The following is an 18,340-nucleotide window of genomic DNA, read 5'->3' on the forward strand; positions in this document are numbered from 1 at the left end:
CTTCAAAACATCTAGTATCACAAGAATTTGTTATCAATAAGATCAAACTGTTCTCCGTGACCTGCAGTTGCACTGACTGCAGCTCTGTAGCTTTTGCACAAGTCCTCCTCCTCCTTCTGCGCAGAGAATAGCCAAACAAACAAAAAAAAAAAAGCAACACTGCCACCCAAACTGGACAGATTTTTTCCAATTCCTGCATGTGCCTGGACATCCTCACTTTAAAAGAAGAAAGGACTTCCTCCACAGAGTGAAGACAAAAAATAGAGTAAACATACTGAAGTTCTAGCTTGCAAACAATTTATGCTTTCTGGTTTTCCATCAGTATTTAAAGTGAATAAATCAGCAAAATCCAAACATTTACATCTTCACATCCCTGTTAGGCAATTTTTTCACCACACTACGAGATTAACACACACCTGTAACCATGGTGCACCGCACCAGAAGGAGACCAGTCCAAAAAGCACTCACCTCAAATAGATGCTCCTGCATCTTCCCTCCACTACAAATCCAGTGGCAGCTATCTCTTGGTCATTTTCTCCCTTTCAACACATTAATTAAGCTCCCAAAGAACCAAAAATCAACCTCCCAGTCAGGATTCAACACAGCTTTGGTGCTAAGCTCAGGCTGGACAGCCATGTCCCTTGCAGCACAGATATCTCCCTAGACCAGGGAAGGCAGAGCATTCCTCCACCATCACAGGCTGGGGTGAGTATACTGGGCCAGCTTTTGGACAAATACCTGCTAAACCTTCTGCCATGAGGCCACCAAAGAAGAGTGAGCATGAGCCATGCAAACTAAACTGGAGTTTGGGGGACTAAAATGGAATGGATTAGAGCGAGATTTTGTAAAGGAGTCTGGTAAAGAACTGCTTGCTCTTGAGTGAAGTACAACTTTAGTTTTATTGGAAAACAGGGTAGGGGGGTTGTTTTAGGGTTTTTGGTGTTTTGTTATTTCTTCTCCAACTGTCCTACTGACATATAGCACTTGCACAAGTAATTCAAGCCCATTTAGGTCATTTTACTCGTTTTTAACACAGCAATCCAGCAAATGGACATTTATAAAAAAGCCTCCTGTTATGATCTGAAGTAATGCAAGTCTCTTTCAACCTTGTATTTACAAGGTTGTTAAAACTTTCATGCACAGCCAAGATCACATAATTTACAGAATTAAACCATCTCATTTTTGAGAAAGCATCCCTATGTATCAACTGCTGCTATTTTTCAGAGTTTACAATTCAGAGGCAAGTTTGGTTTTTAAGTTTCAAATCATTCAGTGCACAAGACAATGGCAAGCATTTTCAAACAAGCACACCAAATTTTGCCAAGTAGATCTGACATTCCCCAAGCCTTTCTATTTCAGTTTTTGTATTCCTGGCTGACAGGTAGAATATTTATCTACTTCCCACAAAGCAATCTTAGCATGCTGTGGCAACTGATTACAGAGGAATGCAGGCACTAGGCCAGTATTGCTGGTTTATACTGAAATGGGAGCAAAAAAGGGAGAGCTCTGCTTATAGTGCTGAGATCTGGTATCTCCACCAGTTTCCTCTCTGCTCAGCACTTTTGCAAGAGGTAATGGGTAATGCCTCCCCACAGGCAAATTCCTCAAAACCTAATGTAGAAGGGTTGGGAGAGGTAGAGGGGGTTGACTGAAGCATCTCATCAGTCAATGATCATAGCTCATCATTAGAGCTATGATCACAGAACAGCTGGAATGAAAAACAGGACAGAAGTCCATAACTACTGTTTATTTTGCTTTCGTGTTTCTTTCATGACCCAGCAGTACACCAGAAGTGCATTTTAAAGGAAAGGCATCAAAACAAGGACTACCTGGAAACAAAGTACTGTATTTCTAGTTTTGCTGAAGACTAGTTAATTAGGATTTGTACAAAACTAAAACAAGCAGTACAGCAAATCAATGACAAACCAGCCTTTTTTCCTGGAAATAACTGATCATCATGAGAGCCTTAAAGGAGTAATTAATTTGAAATGGGTTCTTCGATGTCATCAAGCTTATTTTACCTTAGCAACTGAATAAAATAGATTAACAACTTGATTTTGAAAGCTATTAGCTAAACCTTTACATAGATCTCTAATATTTAAGCTGATGCTGTAATCAGTAACAAAGGTAATGACCCCTATTCCAGATTGCCTACCCTAAATTACACCTAAATAAAAATACTCAGCTTAGTTTATTTAATCTTAATTGCTTTCCTAGTGCAAAATGTACCTTGTTATGAGCAAGTAAGTGGTCTGCTTGCCCACGAGAGCTTTCTGAATGTCACATCAATATTTACACATGCTGAATGCTCTTAGCTGCTGCCTGATCTTTGGAATCAAAGTACAAATTCTGACCTACACTACATACACTTTCCTACTATTACTAAAATCCAGTATTTCACCCAAGCAAGTTTGTACCTTGCGAAAATGGGGTGGGGATTCAGCTTCAGCATGCACTGAAAATTAACTGCTAAATCTAGCCAAAACTTGCAAGGTATGTAACCTTCAACCGGGTTAAATTCAAGCAGCAGCATAGAGTCCCCTTCTTGAAGCAATACAACAAGAACAGAAATTCTTCCAAGTAAAGGCAATTTGCAAGAATAGAAAGAACAATTGGTAGGACAGTTCTGATGGGGACTGAATGCAATGACAAGCTGGCTTCCTACCCTGAGCCAGAAAACACAAAGCAGCCAAAGTGAATCACAGCAGCATGTTTGGAAGGCAGGTCTAAGAGAACTTCATAGCAGAGCTCTGGCAGGGAAACACTTGAAAACCTTGAGGAAAAATCAAAAAGGGAATGCCTCCTGGTTTATTTCTTATCACATTCATGAAGAAAGAGCTCCCCTTTCCATAAATTCCAAAAGCATTATATCAGATATGTTCAAAGGTAAGAATAAATCAGAAGTGATAAGACTAATTGAATCAGGAACTAGTGCAGGTTCTGAAGACTATAGGGGGTTTCAAGTAGAATAAGCAGAAGACGAGACATAAAAAAAAGTACTGGAGGAATAAAAGCATAATGGGATGGAACAAAGCAAATGGTAACACAGGTAGGAGAACCAAACAGAGACTGGAAGAACAAATTAGATAAGATAGTGAAGGGGAATTACTTAGCATCTTTAAAAAAAACTAATGAAATTTGCTCCTGAAGAACTAGATCAGTGCCAGGCAAAAAAGAAAAAAAAATGTATTTAGGATTTGTACAAAATCCTACTACCACTATTAAAAAAAAAAAAAAAAAAAAAGAGGGGTTAAACCATAGATTATTATGAAATAAAATATGGTGTTTGGGGGATTTTTTTTTTGCTTGGAATTTTTTTGGGAGGTCATGCTTGTTTGTTTTTTTAAATGTCCATTGAAGTTTCAGTATCTTTTGTGACTTTCCCTTCATAAATGTTAGGCAGTATGATTACATGCTGAGTCTGAAGTGCTTCCTTGACAGCACCTTTTTTGTCTCCCAGCCAGTCTCAAGAAACTTTATCTGCACAACTGGGGGAGGAGACAGATGCATCTCATTCAACTATCTGGCATTCTCTTACTACTGAATTTGTCACCTTTTTCTCCAACATGACCCAAATCATTCATGTACAGACAACTAACAGTGACCACATAGCACACATTAACTTCTGTGCCAGACATGCACTACTACACTTACATACAGGTCTTAACATTTTGTATTACAGATAAAGGTTTGACCTGCTACAGTATAAAACCTTTTGCCATCATACACTTTTAATGCTTCGAGACCAACTCCCCAGCTCTACCTTATTAACATCTCCAGAAGGACAGGGAAATGAAAACCTCAGAAGAACAAGGGTGACCACTCTTTCTGGTGGTATTATTACAATCATCATCATAGACTGTACTAATTACTTTCTTCTACCACAAGCTTTCAGTATGCAACAGTTTAGCAAACTATCACCTTCCTATATCCAAGAACTTTTTGCTCAATGACCAATATTAAACCATGAGGGAAAAAACTGGCAACACTGCCAAAGATGTACAAAATTAAACAAGTACCATAGTGCACTAAGCTTGTAAGAAAAAAATGTTTATTCTTACTTGTGTAGATGGAATCAGAGGAATGAAACTGTAATTTTCTTCAGAAAAAAAAACAAACTGTTTTGATCAATTATTCAAACCCTTGGAAAGCAAGAAGAGCAGAATACCAGTGTAGTTGAAGTAAAATGAAATCCTTATGAGGCTGAAACACTTTTTCCTAAATTTAGAAGTTGAACTACTACCAAGTGGTATCAAATCTAAGAAATTCAGTATCAAAATACACCTCTCATTACAAATGCAGTAAAGAAAGGATTAAAAAATTCAAAAATGCATATTTCAAATGGCTACTTTCCTCTGGTTTTCAGCCATGCAAATCTCCAAAAGAGGCTTTAAAACTGAGCTTGGAGGAGAAGCCTGGCTGTGCTGGGCCCCACTGCCACCCCTAAGAGCGTGGTCGCAGGGCCTCCAGCCCAGTGCACCCTGCCCACTCTGCCGCGGTGACACCGTCAAGCCGCCCCGTGCTGGCAACACGGAGGTCCAAGCTACTCATTAACCAGGACTGGGCAGGAGGCTCCCAAACCCCGCCGGGACATGAGGGTGTTTCCAGAGCACCTGCGAGCTGAGCTAACACACCGAGCTCACCGCCCTCTCGCCTGGAACAAACTCCAGGGGAAGCCTGTGTGCTGCCTGCCCCGGGAGAGTGGGCTCAGTGCTGACAGCAGGCGGTCAAAACCACCAGCTCCTCTATTCCAGGATTAATCCCTTTGACGACCTTCTCCCTCCTTCCTTGCCCTGTCAAGGGGAGCTGTCACCTAAATTATAATATTTGTAATTGTGCAAACAGTAGTTAATTATAAATCCAGCTATCCAGAGAAAGGTGACAGCACACCAGTGCCTGGAGCAGAGCTGTTTTTTATTTTTTTTTTAATTTGTTTGTCTGTAATTATGGTAAGGAGTCATGGAAGAATAAGAAACTTCTACATCAAACATCTCTTCTTGAATACAAACACCTTGCTGCCCACTTCAAGAGCAGGTCCTAATGTGGTTAGGTGCCAGGAAAACAAAACAACTAGGGCTGATCTAAGTGCAAAGAAAATAAAGATATGAAACAATTTAAACAAATAAAAATAATAAAATAATATTAAATAATATATATAAAATATATAATAATATAACATATATATTTATAAAAAATAAATAAAATAACAAAAAATAATAAATCATTAGCAACAACAGGTAAAAAAAAATTGCAGTGTTCATTTAGAGAAATACTGAACTTGTAACTGTTTTCCTCCCTGCTTGAAATACTTTTACTAGCTTAATGAAAAGAAAAAAAAAATTAAAATAATCCAAGGAGTCATCATTGACATATGGATATACTTTACAGGCTTGTAAAGCATATCCATATATACATACTCCTCTTCTATTGCAATGTTAAGCACTGGAAACAGTGTCTAAAACTTGTTAAATATACTCAAATCATAATTAAGCCAAGTAGTCCCTGCACCTAATTTTACATGCAAAACAGTCACAGGTTAACATAAAAGGTTTTGAATATTTAAGTATACTTTCCCATGGAGTAGCTTACAGGATTTTGTTATCTCCAGTTAGAGATCCTTAAGCTCCACTCTGAAAGCTGGGTCTAAATTTTTAGGTTTTCTGCAGTACTGTACAGATTTCACATAGTATATGCACAGACATCACCACAGGTCTCAGGATTATTTCCTGAACCAGTAGACAGGAGAATTACCTTGGCAAAATTTGAAAGGTTAAGTTGAAATGTCATACAGGGAATGCCAATAGATTACATTGACTTTGTAACAATTTCTACAATGAACTGCTGGGACAAAATCAAAGGCCAATCACTACAGCTGGCCAGTTTGGAACAGACAGACAAACAAATTAAAAAAAAAAAAATAAAAAAAAATCCAGCAACAAAAATTCCCAGAAATCAACTACAGACAGGATATGTCTACCTCAAAGTGCTTTGGAAAACATATAGCTCCACCATTTATAAGCATGTCTTAACATGCTCAATTTGTTCTGCAACAAACATATCAATATCTATGTTATTTTCATATATGTGCATATACAAACACAACACGCCATCAGCCATAAAATCTTCATTCAGGTATTCAAAATTTACATATTGTCAATAATAAATTGGGGGAAAGTATCTGCCAGTAATAGTCAAATGCTTTCTGATTAGGTTTGAAACTAGATTTTTAAACACTAATCAAGCAGCTTGGTATTCATCAAGCAGACTCCTTACAGGACACAACTTCACTAAGAGCTCTTTCTGCTCTCATATAAGTAAAAACAACTGAGTATCAGCATTATAGCTATTTCTCTAATATAGAACAACAATGTAAATTCTTTAAGTAAGTTTATTATTATGTACTGGCAACAGTATTGCATTGGCAGACTGATTTCCCAAATCTATTTTCAACAGAAAAAATATCCTTTATTTTAACAACGTTAATGTAATTTCCATTATGCTACCACAAATATTTTAGAAAAACTTGGTCATATATGACCTAGATCACAGAATCATAGAAAAATCTAGGTTGAAAGGGACCTCTGGAGATCATCTGGTCTAACTGTTCTTGAAAGTGGGGCTTTAAAACAGATTTTCCAAGGTCCCATCAGGTCAAATCTTGAATACTTCCAGCAAGAAAGATTTCAATACTTCTCTACATAATCTATTCCCAGAGTTAAATAGTTCTCAAAGCAAATATTATTTTTTTCCCCTTACATACAGCCGTCTAATTAAAAAGAAACAAAAAACAAACAAGCAAAATGAAAAAGGTAGTAAATATAAACACACTGCAAATAAAAGTGGAATAACAGAATTTAATGTCTACAGAATATTTATTTCAAGTAACCACAGGTTTATAACAAATGTAAGTGGTTAAGTCCTATATTTATAATTAAATAACTTGGTAATATATCGGTGATCCCTTTGGTGAGTACCTCTGGCACCACCCACTATCCTAAGAGTCACACAGGAATTCCCGAATGCCTCTGAGCATGCACCTACTACTACTCTCATCTCTTAGGATTTCAAGCTGCCAACTCTCCAAGCCTGAGCCCTTGCCCTCTTTTACCAGATCCCAGGCCTTTGCGAGTCCCTCACATTCCTCAATAGTGCCAGCCTTGCCCAGCCGTCAAACAGACGATGTAGAGAGCACCAGTGTAGGTAGTGACTGAATGTAAGCACCTGCTCACTCTCTGCCCTGTGGGCAGAGCAATACCGACATCTGCAGAGCCTCACACAGAAGTCCCAGACCTAGGGCAGGCAGGAACCTCTTCATATAGTACACAGCTTGATGTCTTTAAGACATTATACATATAAAATGTGTTGAAACCAAGAGGACTGAACATTACTGGTGCAGGGATGGACAACCAGCACACTTTTTAAACAGCAAAACTCTGGAGTGGAGTGTTTATTCGACCCAATGGGGCGTGAGGTCAGCTGACAGCACATTAGAGTTAAGTAAGAAGAAACGCAAACTTGCACCTCACTTACTTGACACATATCAAAAGGGATCTCAATGGATGGAAAAGAAGGACATTATGCTGTCTAACCTTATCTGCTGGCGAGAGGCACATTTGCTGATTGCCTTGAAGTTGCCTCTAATCAATCCAGTAAAACAGGCTTTTTTATTACCCATGTTCAGTATAACCAAGTTCAGTGTAACAAAGTTCAACTTTGCCTTATAACATGGAGATGGTTGTAAAGCCAGTTTTTCTCCACACTGACAGAAAAAGCAAACGTGCTTCAATGAGTGCTGAGCTGTCTCTAAGCAAGAGAGACCATTTCACAGCTCTGGGTGCTGGCACGTGGCAGCTGAGGACCACTGGTACACACAGGACTCCTGCAGCGCCGTGACAATCCACACAGCTGAGGTGACGCCTTTGCCAACACTTTCTTCAGAGCTTCTAAAACATTAGGCCTACAATCTACTGTTGTAAATAAAGTTATAAGAATAAACACAGTGTCTTGAGCATAGAAGTAATTTTACTTAATTAAATAAACTAAGCCTTCTAGTCCCTAAAGAGGGACTACAAAAGGAGAGGGAATCTTTTACACAAGCACAGTGACAGGACAAGGGGGAATGCCTTTAAATTAGGAGAGAGTAGATTCAGAATAGATATTAGGAAAAAATTCTTGCCTGTGGGGGTGGTGAGCGGATGCCTCATCCATGAGTGTTCAAGGCCAGGTTGGACAGGGATTTGAGCAACCTATTCTAGTGGAAGGTGTCCTTGCACAAAACACAGAGGTTGGAACTTAGTGATCTTTAAGGTCTCTTCCAACTCAAAAACCATTCAATGATTCTATGATGATAAGCAGCGGAGGAGACATACTATGCTTGGTGTTTACATTATTAATGTGTTTATAAATGTCTGGGAGACAGAAGGCAGAGGGAAAAGCATGGGCCAAAAAAAAAAAAAATCTACTTTTTCCTTCAGTAAATGAGGTGATAATAAAGCTGCAGTGCTGGACACATGGGAGACTAAGCAACATGCAGATTTATTTCCTTCATACCCAGATAACACAACTTGTACTTGTCTTTGGCTGCTTACTTTGACACCCAAAAGGAGAAATTTTAAGCCAGTTGTTTTATATTGGGAAAGATTTACTTCCTGGGTAATCATTAAAGTAAGTAAATAAATAAATAAAATAAAATCATTTAAAAACAAAAGCAAAACCGAACAAGGATGACTGTAGTACGCAACATGACACTACTCCAAGTCAGTTCAAGGTAGCACACACTGGTTAACAAGTAACAGAGGTTGTAACTGATAATAGTAACAAAATCGCTTGCTCCTAAGAGTACTGAGAGTACTTGGTGAGAGAGCTAACTTTAGACCTCTAAAAAACAGACTCTAAAGGCTTGCTTTTAGGACCACATTAATTAATCTCTGAAAATTCTACTTTCAGAGCATGTTATCCCTCAAAACTTCTTTTAATAAAGGGTCAAATTCCTTATACATAAGCTAAAGAAAATGGGGAACACATCATGACAAAGCTTGGTTTCCTGTATAAAACAATCTTAAGCCCTCTGCAATCCTTCTGCTCCAAGAAGATGGAGGGTTGTTTTTAAGAAACATTTTTTATATTATGTTTTCAGAATCAAGAAGTCAGCACAAATGAGAAGTTATTCAAATGATCAATTACCTTTATCAGAATCATAGAATCATTTAGGCTGGAAAAGATCTCTAGGACCATCAAGTCCAGTCATTACACTAGCACTAACACCACTAATCCATGTCCCTAAGTGCCACATCTAGATGCCTTTTAAATATCCCCAGGGATGGTGACTCCACCACTTCCCTGGACAGCATGTTTAAAAGCTTGCTAATTTGCTTGGTGAAGAAAATTTTCCTAATTCTGAATATGCCCAACTTCATATTCCACTGCATCATTGTTTGATTACCACAAGACCTTTGATGGCTCACAAGTCAGATAAATTTGTTTAGAAACTAAGTATAGTTAGATGAATGACACTCACAGTAATGTAGTGCTATCTCAGGACCTAAAGCCAATACATATTAACATGTAATAAGCACGGTTTACCAGTTTACCACTGATTTTAAACAACTGTGTAATTATGTTCTTCTGTTCATCGTGACAAGGTGAAAAAATTGTGATGCTGCAACCTTGTGCAATCTGCTCCAACAAAAGTCTGATGCTCCCTATTCATTCCAGGGAGCTACTACCTGATCTATGCAGTGCACTGGCGAGAAGCAGAATGCTGTTGGCCAGTTCAGGCTCTGTAACTGAACAGTAACATGACACGTTTATGATACATCAGTTATTTGGTACCTTTGGTCAAAGGCACCATGTATCACATGAATGAATTGAAAGATTAAATATTCATTTGAAAAATAATAAAGCAGTATCTGTTCAAAAAAAGGCATAAGACAAAAAAACAAAAACCACAAAACACACAACCCACAACTTTCCCCACTATTAAACACTGAATCAGTTCCTAGTTACCAAGAGCCACTGTGCTTCCCTTAATCCTGGAGCTTTATCAGCTGCCAAGGGCCAAAACACCAGCTTCCATAAGATAGGTACCTTTTCTCCACATGTGCATTTTCAGTATGAATAGAAAGCACACTAACCAAAGCTGGAGAATAAACTTAAAAAAACCATGGAGTTTATTGAACAGAAAGCTACAATTAGGACAGCTGCTTTACTACAAGAGTATTCTGGGGAGTTCTAAAATATGTCAGGGATTTTTGGTTTCTTGTCATATCAGTAGTACTCCCTGAATGGTGTGGTCCCACAGAAACTTCCTCCACTTACTAAACTTTCTGGCAACTACTTCAAAGAAAAACTGTGTTGATAAAGTCAAACAAATCTGAAAGAAAGAAGGAGGAAAAACCTTCATCATGGCTGCAAATATAAAACTCTACACCTATGTGCAGTCTTACTAAAAGCTGTTAGTTTAATATACATAAAGTACAGTATCACAAGTATTTTCACAGGTTAGGAGTTGCCTAATATTTGCACATCTTAATTTTCTCAGTGATACCTCAAATTGTCTGTACTTTCGGAGTAAACCAGAAAGCATTGATTCCACCCAAAACTGTTCTCCACAATTCCAAGTTAAAAACAAATACTGGAATTTTATCACTGGCTTGCAATGTTCTATGAAACAGCCATCAAATGCTGCATACTTCTCCAAGCAGCCTATGCTGTCTTGTTCTACAATTGCATTTTTAAAACTGTTTTGTAAAATACAAGAAAAACTTAAGTTTTTTAACTAAGCAGTATGGCTTTTTAACTTAGCATGTATGGCTAAATTCTTAGCAACCTTTTCAGGCACCACACAAAAAAAACTACACTTACAAAATCATGCTATGAAAATAGAAAGGTTTATGATCATTAAAGCAATAGGGTCTTTCTGTAAAAATATTCCCAAAAGACATGATCTCTTTTCAAACTAATTACTAATAGAATCATGAACAAGACAATTTTTAGAGTGGCTTATGCTGTACCCAAAAATCAAGCTCACCAATCAGTTTCCATCAAGTGAAAATTGTGACATCTTTTTTAGGCATCTGAGAATGTCATAGATGAAAATGGCAGTGGGCAGAAGAGATACTAAAATTGCAACCAGGTTTACGCTATTATTAATAGAAGGATTGTTCTGATAAACAACTGCACCAAATCACAAATTGAGAGAATCAAGACTTAAAATTGCCTTAGGCATAGGAAAGGGTGGAAACCTTACTCAAACAGCGGTAGTCTAGGCAACTCTATCTAAAAGAAAAAACTATCAGAGTTCAATAATTTTATCCCCTTAAAGTCTCTTGATAATTAACACAATCCACTGACACACTGAACCCAAAAATAAGAAGCCAAGGACATCATAAAAGCTTGAACTATACCATAACTACAAACTTAGTGCACTCAGTAAGCCAGGATGTTAGACAAATATTTTTAAACAAGTTTCCAAAGTGTTTTAATAAATCTTTACTGATATACAGATAAATATATATAAATATGGCTAGAAGCATGTGCAAGAACTAGAAATTCTCTCATCCTACAACAACCTCTGAAACCCAATAAGGACAGCTTGTGCTCACTAGTTGTTCAAAGATGTGTTTCTTTCCTACAGTAAACATGTACTCATATATTCTGTAAGAACAATGTGAAGATAAGGCAAGCTGTACTTTAACATGCGTTAGCTGATCTTCAACTTGACCAAAGTACAATCTGTTTTATCTACAGGCTCTTAATGTGTTAATTAGAATATCAGCAACACAGTCAAGAAAATACCTTCTTCCAGACAAACCACTAGCATGGAAAGCGTGGCAAAAACAATACCTTGCATGTCCTTAACTTCAGGTACATGCTCACATTTGACTCAGTCAAAACCTGTGCCTCTATCTACACCCTTCTGGCTCCAGAAGTGCAGTCCTTCCCCATTCTATGCAAAAATATGCAAAAAAAACAAAAAACAAAGGAAAAAAAATAATCACAAAAAATTGTGAAAAGTATTTAGACTGGCACAGATGTAGAAACAGAATACAAATACACATACATCCAATGCCTGGGATAAAACCCTTAAGTTTAAGAAAAAACCCACACCAAAACTGAGCGGAACAGCAGAGATCAGACCTCTGCATACTCAGGCCAATCCCTGGGGAACACCCCATGCTGAACAAGAGGATCCATAGTCACAGAACTGTAGGCAAACAACACAAGAACAACACTACAGTACGAAATCCCACATGTATACAAGTCACAGCCCCGGCTCCCAGCTTTGATTCATAAAATGCGTCATTCCAGCGAGCGTAACTGTATCACATAACTTGCTAGGGAAATAGCCATGGTTACTCATCACAGCTTGGTGTTATGAACCGCTGGCTTTCCATAACACTGCACACACCAGATTAAAATCTCTCCGGGGGTGGAGGGAGAGGATAGCAGGAAATCAATGAACAAGATGTCAAATCATAACTACTTTCATACTTCAAAGTACAAATAAAACAGCATTTGACTTAGTAGTGAAATACTTCACTGTTGATTTCAGCTGCTTACAGCTGCTCCTTCTCTAGAACTATTTTATAAAGTCTTGCTCAGGCTAAGAAAGGAAGAAAGTCTGGTTCAGAATAAATAATAAATTACTTGAAAGTAAAAGGGGATTTTTGCATCTTGCTATAAAAAAACTTAAAAGGTAGCTTTACCTTGTGCACATGCATGTTTAATTTGACCTTTAAACCATATTGTTGAGGCACAAGCCTTGGTTAGTACCACTGGCATCTGTCAGAATCACCAAAATTAGAGCTACCACCAAAACACTGCAACTGTATTTGCCAGCTGTTACCGCTGAAGATCAATAGATCACGCGGACACAGGTTGAGGTATGGTGCAGAAAGAGCAGAGTTTATTTTCCTTCACAGGATTTATAGGCTTCTGACCATGGCCAGGGATTGGATGGTCAGGATAACACTTTCTCACTGCACTGGCCATAAGAAATGCCCATCAGAAGACGTGTAACAGAAAGAATGCACACATATCTATGTTTACAGTTACTGTCCTGGGAAAGTCTTTAGAAAACCATGTCAGCAAGCTCAGAAGCTGAGCTTTCAGGGCGACAGCCAGCTACAAAGGATGAGGCATTTTATGATTTCACACAAATTTTACCATTACTTCATCTTCAGAAAATAGAAAAGTGAAGCATATTTTGTATTGTCCACCTTTACATCAGAAAACAAATATTTTATCTTGAAAGGTTATGTGAACTGAAAGGAAAAGTTCACAATTAGTTTTATATTACATTGCAACAGAAGAACAAAAAGTTGGAATCACTTTCTGTACACAGTTTTCTTCTCGCAGAGAACTTAAAAACATACTGATTTTATTTTCACCTTAAATAATGAAAAACATCTTGAACTGCTTGTAAAACTTTACCTCTCACTAAGATAACACACATATACAAGTTTGAATTGAAAGCTGGCTTTTGCTTCATTTTTTATTAATTTCTATGACCAACAACACTTAATATTAGTAGGAGAGTTTAAAAAACAAAACTAGTGACTGAACCAAGAATCCTGAGACTTAGTAGTACACAGTACTTACTGAGAATAACTACCTAACCAATTTCAGAGTGCACTGGCCACCAGCTTGAATTAGTAGAGATAAAAGCTGGTTGTTGACAAAGATGATAGAGGAGGTGACAAGGGTTACTACCTTGACTCTTGAAACATACTCACTGAATTGGTCAATACAAGCAAGCATGCAACTTATTAGCTTGGCTGTATTTTGACTTTGTGATGCAGGGAAAAGAACTCATCTCACTTTTGGCAAAACAACACCTTTCAGAAAGCTTAATACTCTTTCTAAAAAAGGGATTGAGATCACTTATCTTGAAGAGTTCCTCTCAACTCCAAATTCTGAAAAATTCAGTTTCCTCAGCAGTGTTTTTAGTCAGAATTCAAAGCTTGGGACACTCTCTCTCTCCCCCTAACATATGTTGCTGTGCTTATATCAAACCTAAACTTGCCAGGAGAGGGAGCTGACGAAATTACAGCCAATATGACAGATTAACATATGCTCATAGCATGCACAAGCTCCACTGCTCCTGGGATTTCTGTTTTATTTGTAAAACTGCATTACTTGTCTAATGCTCTGTAATCTTCACAATGAAGAGACATTTGCAGTTTAACAGAGGGAACTTAGAGAGACACATCAGACAAGACCACTCCTAATGATTTTAATTTCAAACAGAGCCATTAGGATAATGTGCTGGTTCAGACTTAGGGACCTAGAGCCCACAGAGATCCACTACATCCCTTACACAGTGATGTGCTCTCCTGTTAAATCAATGGTGACAGTTCTTGGACAGAAGAACTGTATTTATTAAAAGGAGAAGTATTGTTATTGGATTGAGACACATGCTGAGAAGGGATAGTAAGACAGTGTGAGACAAGAAGTGAACCACAGAACTGTGACAGACAAAGCCAGAGGAACTCTAAGACGGGTGAAGAAACAGGTATCATTCTGCTTGTATCTTCTTCAACTTTTTTCTGGAAACTGATTAAACAATACCTCACATGTTCCTGAAGAGTATCAGATGGATAATCTGTATTCCATTTTGTTTGGATATCTCTAACTTGTAAGCCAAGAATATGTGAGACTCACGAGGTGAACAACAGTACAGCAGTGCACCAAGAACCTACAAGGCTTACAAGTATCTCTTGATTCCTCCTGACCCAAAAGACAGGAACCCCTTGTTACCATTACTCATGTGTAATGTTTGGAAATCTAAACCAAAATCTATCAGACAGGCATGACCAGACTTCAGCATCACAGTGACTTCAGCACAACTCAAGCAACTGAATTATGTACGACGTATCAGTGTTTTCTGCAGGGAGAAGGCTCTTCAAGACTGTGAATGCAGTTTGATAATAGGAAGGAAAATTACGACCAAAAAAAAAGTCTTAAAAAGCAAGTTTTTAGGCAATGTTTTCTATAGTATCTGATTTCATAGCATTTCATGAATGTAGGGATATGAAAAGAAGAAGGAACAAAAAGTGGGCACATGATTAAGTTTCATATTACAATGCTAATAATGTAAGTTAGAACTACTCTATGAGGTTCAGTATATGCTGATTGAAGGCAATGGTATCTTAGGGTATGGAGAGATCAGAATAAATTATCTCAAGGTATGTCAGGATGAAACCTGCAGCACATCTGTTACTCCAACTGCTTGTGTGCCTGTTCTTTCTCCTTAGTAAACACCTCAACAGAAGAATAAGTTACCTCCCACAAATTCCCACTTGTCATGAGGAAAGCCCACATACACCTTCTGACTTCTAGGCTTTGAAAACAAGAAAACACTACAGCTCATGAAAAGCATCCGACTCCAAGACAAAACTGCAGGCAGAGCATTTCTAATTGATACTGACACTTCCCTTGCCTGGATTAAGTGGCCTAAATTCTGCCTCTCTCTTAAGAAACAACCCCAATTCAGAGTTACTTGACTGATTCCTATCCAAGTCAGCCATCCCAAGGTATGGGATGCTTCCACCAGGGGCTAAAATGCCAGAGCTATGGGTTCTTATCAGTGTTGTGCCAAATCCTCCTTGATAACTAACGTCATGCACTTCACACCACGGAACAAAATGCACACTGCACCGCTACATATAGGTAGTCAGAAGAAAAACCAATGCTACAAACACCAACAAGTACAAGGAGGAAGCAAAATAAATATTTTTTTTCTTAATATACTCAAAGCTGTAGTTTTGGGAAAACAACTGAAAAATGTTGCACTCTCATTTTCCTGTGCAAACTTTTCAGTAGATGAGAACACAATGTTGCCTCTGACAGAAATCAGTACTCAAGTTCACAGTTATAAAACTTAGGGAATGTGTTTCTCAGTCAAAAAAACAAACAAAAAATGCAACAACTAAAACCAAACGCACACCACAAGGTTTCTATAAAATTTATAATGAACATTTACTACATTTAAAACAACGAGATTGGTGGCTGTGGTAACATCACCACTGAACTACATTTTATGTTTACATTTACATGGTCAAGTTTTAATGAACAAATACCCCTACGCATAGGTGCCAGCATGGCAAATATTATTTGTGAATGAAGTGACAAAACAGAAGAACTGCTCACTGTACTGGCATTTAGCCCACCTTGGAGAATTTAACATTAATGACTTCTGTGCACAGGACTTGGTGTTGTACCTACGTAAGGTTACTCTTGCAGTGTCTGTGTAAACCTATCGTTTACCCATCAGTATAAGAAGTAGGTCACAGCTTAGGAAAGGATGCACAACTGTCTCTGCTATAATACTGACTACTAACAAAACAGTCCACCCAAGATCTTTAGAAAACATCTGATATTTTAGATTCCTAGATTGGATGAGAACATGTTTTATCACATGGTAAGTCAGGAACATATTCAAGAAGATGATGATTCTACCACTAGCTTTTTTGTTATTAATTTTTTGTTGCTTCTGTCTACTGCTTTAAGCATATTACACCAATAATACAAAATAATTAGTTGAGAAGCAGTTATGGAGCTTTGCAATTTTATAGCACATCATTTAATTATAGTTTTATCAGCATCTTATTTTGTACTGAAAGCATTTTGGAAGCATGAGGGTAAAGACTTAAGTATTGTAAAGTACATGTGATATTACCCAAATTTATATCCTAAAATAATGAATTGTCCTGGTCTTGGAATATGCAAAAGTTGATAATGGAAACAGAAATGCTTATTAAGTCAGAGAGAGAGATGAAAAGTGTTAAGAGGTCTTCCAGGAATCCACTGCCAGCAACATTAGAGTGTTTAATGAAACAAAATTAATCTTATCACAACTTGGACCTCCAAATGAGCTGTTCTGTTAAGTGTACTTTGAACTATGCAGAGTGTTACATTTTTTCTCATGAACCAGAAAACAAAAATGTATTAGGTATTTGTAACCAACCCATCAAGACATCTTTGCCACAGGACAATGCCAGAGAACATCACCATCATAAAAATTTAGCATTTGTTTTACATTAGTGAGCAAGCCTTTCTAGATACAGTAACTGAGCAGACCCTTCTTTCCTACAGTTGTTTGTTGACTGTTTCCCATAAGATCAAACCTACTCCGGTAATAGGCACAATTTGCTTATTGTACAACTGGTTTCAGAAATTATTTTTTTTTAAAAAAGTGAATGTGCAACTGCCCTCCAAAGCTAAGTATTCTACACATGTACATTCACTTTTTATAAATAATCTTTCAGTGCAACACTGTGCAAAATTAATACTTCAGTAATTTATGTGTTTCTGCTATAAAGTCAGTTAGTGATTAACAGAGTACCAGTACAAATATTTAATTGCATTTAAGAACAAACTTGTTCTGTTTTCTGTTACACAGGTATTAGGACAGTAGCAATTTGTGTGACAGGCTGAAGAGTACCACAAGGGAAGCAACCATCCTAGCATGGAAGACAAAAAAAAAAAAAAAAAAAATCCTAACTGTATCTTTGAAAGAGAGCAAAGCAAGGAGCAACAGAAGGAGAGACTGACTAATTACTTCAGATGAGTTCAGTCAAGAGAGGAAACGAGATGTGCTGAAAGATGAATGAGAATTTTATATTAAAAGCAGTATCCTATTTTGCTGCTGTTGCATCTGTTCCATAACGCCAGTGAGGCAAACAGTTGTCACACTTGGCATATATGGATATATTATATATATCTTAGATATATTACAGACATATTGGATATTTTTGTATCTCCACAGGGCAAGTCAGCACCCAAAATGCTGAAAAGTAACCGCTGTGGAGCCCCGGCAGCCTTCGTGGTGGGTCGGCTGCACATAACTAGTCTGTGGTACTGTGGTATCTCCGGGCTTTGGGGCTCTGATCCCCCGGCAGCCCCAGCCGGGCAGGGGCACGGGCAGGGCCGCCCTGCGCCCGCAGCGCTCCCCTCTCTCCTAAACACGCCCGAGGCACTCGGAACTCGAGAATACTCTGAAGTCGGGTGCTCTGCCAACGACTTGGGGAAAAAATCCGGGAATAGAGAAGAAGACAAACTCACCCTGTCTTAACAGGCAGCAAAGGCGACTGCAGAGGGGAGCCCGAGGACGGGACGGGACCTTCCCCGTGCCCTCCCCCGGTGCCCGGCGCTAAACGCTCAAGGCGCGGAGCGGATCAGAAAACGGAGGGACAAGGCGGAGCGGAGCAGCGCCGCCCCCCGAGGGCACGGCACGGCACGGCGGGCCACGGGCTGACAGCCCGGCGGACACGGCCGCGCACCTTCCCGCTCGCTCTCCCCTGTCCGCCCGCACCAGCCGCCGGGAGCAGCGCCCGGC

The 18,340-nt window shown here is 38.6% G+C and overlaps 1 protein-coding gene across 3 annotated transcripts in view; it reads right to left on the minus strand.

Annotated features, from left to right (window-relative positions):
* The window catches only part of PTPN3 (protein tyrosine phosphatase non-receptor type 3), a 125,013-nt gene extending 106,730 nt beyond the window's left edge, over positions 1-18,283 (minus strand). For all 3 annotated transcript variants that reach the window (XR_004496027.1, XM_033512171.1, XM_015619328.3), the window contains exon 1: positions 18,067-18,283. The gene's annotated coding sequence lies outside the window, so the exon portion shown is untranslated. The remainder of the gene's footprint in view (positions 1-18,066) is intronic.
* Between the last annotated feature and the right edge of the window lie 57 nt (positions 18,284-18,340).

Source organism: Parus major, chromosome 2 (genome assembly GCF_001522545.3).
Source record: "Parus major isolate Abel chromosome 2, Parus_major1.1, whole genome shotgun sequence".
In the NCBI taxonomy this organism is placed as follows: Eukaryota; Metazoa; Chordata; class Aves; order Passeriformes; family Paridae; genus Parus; species Parus major.